The 6,315-nt window shown below is 38.0% G+C and overlaps 1 pseudogene; it reads left to right on the top strand.

The window, feature by feature from the left end:
* The first annotated feature begins 206 nt into the window (after positions 1 to 206).
* Positions 207 to 847, top strand: LOC104998884 (annotated as a pseudogene).
* The last annotated feature ends 5,468 nt before the right edge of the window (positions 848 to 6,315 follow it).

Genomic DNA, 6,315 nt, shown 5'->3' with positions numbered 1-6,315 from the left:
AAGGAGGGCCGCTCTCTGGCCTGAATAGACTAAGACAATACTACTTGGGTTGGCTGGACAGCTGGGGGATTGGGCTGGAGAGGCGACATAGTAAATTGGGAAGAGGATGGACGGGACAGTCTGGATGCTTGAACCAGTGTAGGGAGGGTTGATGACTGCAAGACCCGAGCAGCAGCATCCTTTATACCAGAAAGCTGGCAGGAACTATGGGAAAAAAAAAAAAAAAAACAAGAAGAAAAGTGGAGGAGGTGCTAGAAGAAGAGGAAGAAGAAGAATATGTGATGGAAAAAGTTCTAGACCGTCAAGTGGTAAAGGGCAAAGAGGAGTATCTCCTAAAGTGGAAGGGGTTCTCAGATGAGGATAACACATTGGGAGCCAGAAGAGAACCCAGATTGCCCTGACCTCATTGCTGAGTTTCTGCAGTCACAAAAAAACACAAGACAGATAAATCAGAGGGAGGCAAGCACAAAGCTGATTCTGATTCGGAAGATAAGGGGGAGGAGAGCAAACCAAAGAAGAAAAAAAAAAAAAAAGAGTCAGAAAAGCCACAAGGCTTTGGCTGGGGTTTGAAACCAGAGTGGATTACTGGAGACACAGACTCCAGTGGAGAACTCATGTTCCTGATGAAATGAACTCTAATGAGGATGACCTGGTCCCTGCCAAGGAAGCCAATGTCAAGTGTGCACAAGTTGTCATACCCTTCTATGAGGAAAGGCTGACATGGCATTCTTACCCCTAAGAGGATGATGACAAAAAAATGACAAGAATTAACTCTCTTGAATACCAGCCCCTGTCACATCCAACTGTGGGTTTCAAGCAGGGAAAGAAGGAGTTCTACTTGTCTTGACACCATAAAGGTGGCTTGAGAAGATGTCCTTTGAAGAGCCAGTATAGTTTCTGTGCCCTACAGCAGCCCAAGTGCTTTAAAGCCATTCAGTGCTGTATAGTTTGCACACCCATCCTGGTGGAGGGGAAGGAGTGTTGGTGTTTCAAGGCAGCCTGTTCTGAACTTTGCTTAAGAAAAAAGCAGATTCATTTCGATATTTGGCAAAACTAATACAATATTGTAAAGTTTAAAAATAAAATAAAATTAAAAAAAGAAAAAAGAAAAAAGCAGAGGGCCTCCTATGAAGGACAAAATGCAGAATGGGATATGGGAGAGCAAGAGACACTGTAGATCTTCAAAGAGTGTCTCCACAACCCACACAGCCTTCTTCCCGATAATGTTAACTCCACACTTTTACAGCGTGGCATGTGTGTATCTTTTGTCTATTACTGGTGTATTATTTGGAATGGGTGGGATGGGGTGGGAAAGAAGGGAGATGGGTTAGGATAATTCTTGTTAAGATTTGGGGAAATGGTGAAGCAAAGGCAAGAACAACTAATGATAATTGGGTTCTGTGTCCATAATATTGTATCCTTTCAAAAAATGTCATTGGCAACCTAAATGAGGACTGTAAGCGACTGTTTAAAAGCTGTGAATGCCTGAAACTTAGAAGCCAAGGTATTCCCTGCCTGAACTTAATGCTGCTCCCAACAAAGGACTAAGAAGCTACCAAAGCTGCCATTTGGGGGATGGAAATTGGTTGAGGAGAAAAAGTCTTATTGGAGTGTATACACAGGTAGATCATTCTGTCTTAGAGGTATTAATTCATGAAATTGACAAGCCTTTCTTTTCCTATTTTGAAGTTATAAATATCAGCTTCTCCATCCAAGCCACTGGTGAAGTATTTAGGGAAGGGTAGAGAGTAGTATAGGAGGGAGGTGAATAGGGAAAGACAAGGGCCATTGCTCATAGGTTCGAAAACTCTTGGAGCCTCTGTTTTTTTAACTTTGAAACTATTGGTGGCAGGGTTCAGCACAAGTTCAAGAGTTTCAAAAGCCCTGGTCTCAGGAGAAGATTTAATTTTCATACTGGGGCAGTGGTTGACTTTAAAACAAAACAATTTTTTTAATCCTAAGAATGAACTAAAATTCAAAATGCTGTCTTGAATCATGAGATCCATCAGTTCTTGACATTGTCTAGAGCTGCACCTAGAAAGGAAAAAAAAAGTGAAAAGTGAAGTCTCTCAGTCATGTCTGACTCTTTGCAACCCCATGGACTGTAATCTACCAAGCTCCTCTGTCCATGGGATTCTCCAGGCAAGAGTACTGGAGTGGGTTGCCATTTCCTTCTCCAGGAGATCTTCCCAACCCAGGGATCAAACCCAGGTCACCCATCTTGCAGGTAGATGCTTTACCATCTGAGCAATGTGTGTTAGGTTTCTGTGAAAACTTTTGTTTAAAAGTAAACTTCATATCAACACTGTCAGTTTTTTGTCTTAATAAAGCTATATAGATTTATAAAAAAAATGCTTGGAGAAATATCAATAACCTTAGATATAGATGACACCACTGTAATGTCAGAAAGCAAAGAGGAACTAAAGAGCATCTTGATGAAAGTGAAAGAGGAGAGTGAAAAGCTGGCTTATAACTCAACATTCAAATAAAAAAGATCATGGCATCTGGTCCCTTCATTTTATGGCAAATAAAAGGGGGGGAAGTGCAAGCAATGACAGGTTTTCTCTTCTTGGGCTCCAAAGTCACTGTGGATGGTGACTGCAGCCATGAAATTTAAAAATCACTTGCTTCTTGGAAAGAAAGCTATACAAACATAGACAATGATTCATGTTCATGTATGGCAAAACCAATACAATATTGTAAAGTAATTAGCCTCCAATTAAAATAAATAAATTTAAATTTTTTAAAAAAGGGAAAACAAAGAAAAAGAAAACAAGCAAACATAGACAGCATATTAAAAGGCAAAGACATCATTTTGCTGAAAGGTCCATTTTAGTTAAAGCTATGGTCTTGCCCGTAGTCATATATGGACATGAGAGTTGGACAATAAGGAAGGCTGAACACCAAAGAATTGATGTTATTTTGAATTGTGGTGCTGGAGAAGACTCTTGAGAGTTTCCTGCAGAACAAGGACATCAAACCAGTCAACCCCAGAGGAAAGCAACACTGAATACTCATTGGAAGGACTTAAGCTAAAGCTGAAGCTCCAGTACTTTGGCCACCTGAGCAGAACAACTGACTCATTGGAAAAGACCCTGATGCTGGGAAAGATTGAAGGCAAAAAGAGTAGAGGGTGACCAAGGATGAGATAGTTGGATAGCATCACCAACTTAATGGACATAAGCTTGTTCAGACTCGGAGAGATAATGAGAGATAGGGAAGCCTGGTGTGCTACACTCCATGGAGTCTCAGATAGTCAGACATGACTTAGTGACTGAACATCAGCAACAATCCATCTCTTATATAATAAAAGTGTAGCCTGTGGGTTTTTTTTTCTTTCATTTTCTAGTTTTATGGATATAGTTTATGACTTTAGAAATTGTTTTTAAATTGTTATTACATTGCAAAGTTTCACTATTTAACAACTAGTTCTGTTACTGTATTTACTTCTACAACTTTGTTGAAAATATAACATTTTTCGAAATTTGTTTCTGCCAGTTTTGTTTTTGCCAATTTTCTACCTCACCAGTACTCATCATTATCCTTTAAAAATACTTACGATTGCATGAATTTATCTTTCTTTCTCCCAGGAAGTATGCTTCCTGGAAAGTATACAGGTGTTATTTGTGGGTCCTTGTTTATATTCTAATGTACATGTGTAGTCTCTAGATGTTAATAAAACATTAGAAAATCTATCTTCTGCAAATTAGTGCTGTGAAGGATTGATGTGATGTCAGTGTATATTAATTTCTTTTGCAGATATTATTCTTATTAATTTCCCATCTGCACTCAATTTTTTTTTTCTCATTTTTCCCTGAGATACAGAATATTCTCTAGTAATGGCTAGGTATGGACTTACTGTTTTCCCTTCTGGAACTTTTGTTACATATATTTTGAATCATCTTACTCTTTTATACATAACTTCTCTTTTCTTCTTTCTCCTTTTGCTTAATTCTAGGAGAATTTGATTAATTTTTTTATTAGTCTCCAATTTTCTACAATATTCAGTGTGTTTATTCAGATTTTTTTAGTCTGATATTTGTGCATTTTGTTCATATGCAAACCTGTAATATATCATAAGATCAATGATTTTTATTTTATACCATTGAGAAGGTCACTCTTATTCACTAACACACACAAAAAAGAGTACTGTCAGAGAATATATACATTGCACTCGGAGAAAGAAGTGTTTACATTTATCCTAATTTTATTTTATTGGGTTATAGATTCTATGATCGGTAAAGTCTTTGTTAACAAAGTTGCTGAAGGCCATAAGCTATTTTGGGGTGTTCATCAGGACAGTATAGATTCACCAATTTTCTCTAACTAGTTCAGTGGCTCCCACTGGGAGTGAGATTGAGATTGCACCATATGCTGAGCAACAGTGAAACCAAAGGTGGGGCTGCTGCCCAGTAAACATAAAGTCTGACATTTTCACGGGATCTCTGTTGTGGGTTGAATAGTGTTCCCTAAAAGTGTGTGTTGAAAATCTAATCCCCAATGCCCGTGAATGTGACATTATTTGGAAATAAGGTAGTTGTAGACATAATCACATTAATATGATGTCATTAGGATGGGCCCTAATTGAAAAGATTGGAGTACTTATTAAAAAAAAAGAAACTTGGACATCAAGACCCACACAGAGGAGAGTGCCAGGTGAAGATACAGACACAGAGAAAAGATGGCCATGGGAAGACAGAGACAAAAACCTGAGTGATGTATAAAAGGCCAAGGAAGGCCTGAGATTAATATAATCTGGAAAAAAATCAAGAAGGGATCCTGCCTCAGAGGCTTTGGAGGGAACATGTTCTGCTGACATGTTGATTTTTTACCTCTAGACTTCAAAACTATAAAAGAATAAAATTTATTGTTGTTCTGAGCTACCCAGTTTGTCACACGTTGTTATGGCAGCCCTAGCAAACAAGCAGTGACATCACCTTTAAGATCTGCTTTCTACACAGCTGCTTCATGATCTCTTTCTTACAGCAATGTCTTCTCTGGGTTCTGGCTCCATGTGTGGTTTGCCTGTGCCCTCTCCACATTTTCTCATTTTCTTACTTTCTACCTAGTGAATACCTAACTTTTGTTGTATGCACTGCTCTGGTTTCCGGCAAGGATACAGAATTTTCCTCAGATCTTATCATACCTTTCTTCATTTCAATTAGGCGTTGAAAATCTGTCTTCAACCTTTTTAAGAGCAAATGGAAACAGCCTAGTCCTCCTTTCTGGGATATGCCCAGAAAGTAGAATTTCTGTCCTGCAACTCTTGAACCAAGAGCTGTTGCTTGCAAATCACCCTCTATTACAAGAAAAATTGACTCTGGATCCAAGTAGCTGTCTATATCTATGTGAGCCACACCATTCATGGGAGTTTAATATGATTTTCCTTGGGAAAGAAACAGAATTGGAGTCAGGTAGACTAATCTGAAAGTGAAAGTCGTGTCCGACTCTTCGCAGCAGCAGCAGACTAATCTGAACTTTTGATAGTGTATAACAAGTTATTCCCATCTGACTATTATTTTCAGAAGAGCACATGCAATTCTGATGGTTCTGTAGATTTTTTACATTTTGCAGAACTTCACCAGACTGCCTCAGAATTAGCCACCCACTAAGCATCACTTTCAAAGAGATCTCCACTCTAGATTTGCTTCTAATTTCTTATTAAAATATAAAGTTACTTGTGGACTTGTGTCCCACCAGTATAATTTTTCTTTCTTGGTTATTCAAACAGTTTGCATCTCCTAAAATATTTTTTTTCCTTATCTTGAGTAATTCATTATTTACTTCCCTGTAACAAATGGAGTTTTCCTGCAAATATTCCTTGAAACTTTCTTATGAAATTTCAACCAATTATTTCAACCATTTCAACCAATTATTAGAGATAACCTGTAAGACCAACTCTTACATCTGCCTGATTTCACATGTTTGACAAAATTGCCTTATCACTAAAATTTGGAAAAATTATATATGATCTTATTGATACTTTGACACCGTGGGAACACTCCAGTGATGGGTTTACTCACATTTACAGACATCTTTGGCACTTGACTATGTGAGACTTTGTAGACACGTGATAGAGAATGATTTCCTGTGATACCCAGGATAGCATTCATATATTAATGATGTCCCAATGGGAAACTCAGTTTCATTGGTTTGGATATTCAGTTTAGCAAATTGGAAATGATCTAGGGCATTACAGTGACCTAGGGACCAAAAACTCAAGAACATAAGAGTTAAAAAAAGTATCTAATGTCATTCTTCTTTCTCTAGTATTAGATTTGAGGTCACACAAAATAAACTTTTATTTTGGAAAGA

This window comes from Bison bison, unplaced genomic scaffold (genome assembly GCF_000754665.1).
Source record: "Bison bison bison isolate TAMUID 2011002044 unplaced genomic scaffold, Bison_UMD1.0 scf7180017864338, whole genome shotgun sequence".
NCBI lineage: Eukaryota > Metazoa > Chordata > Mammalia > Artiodactyla > Bovidae > Bison > Bison bison.
Note: the sequence above shows the minus strand (reverse complement) of the source record. Positions and strands in the feature narration are given on the sequence as shown.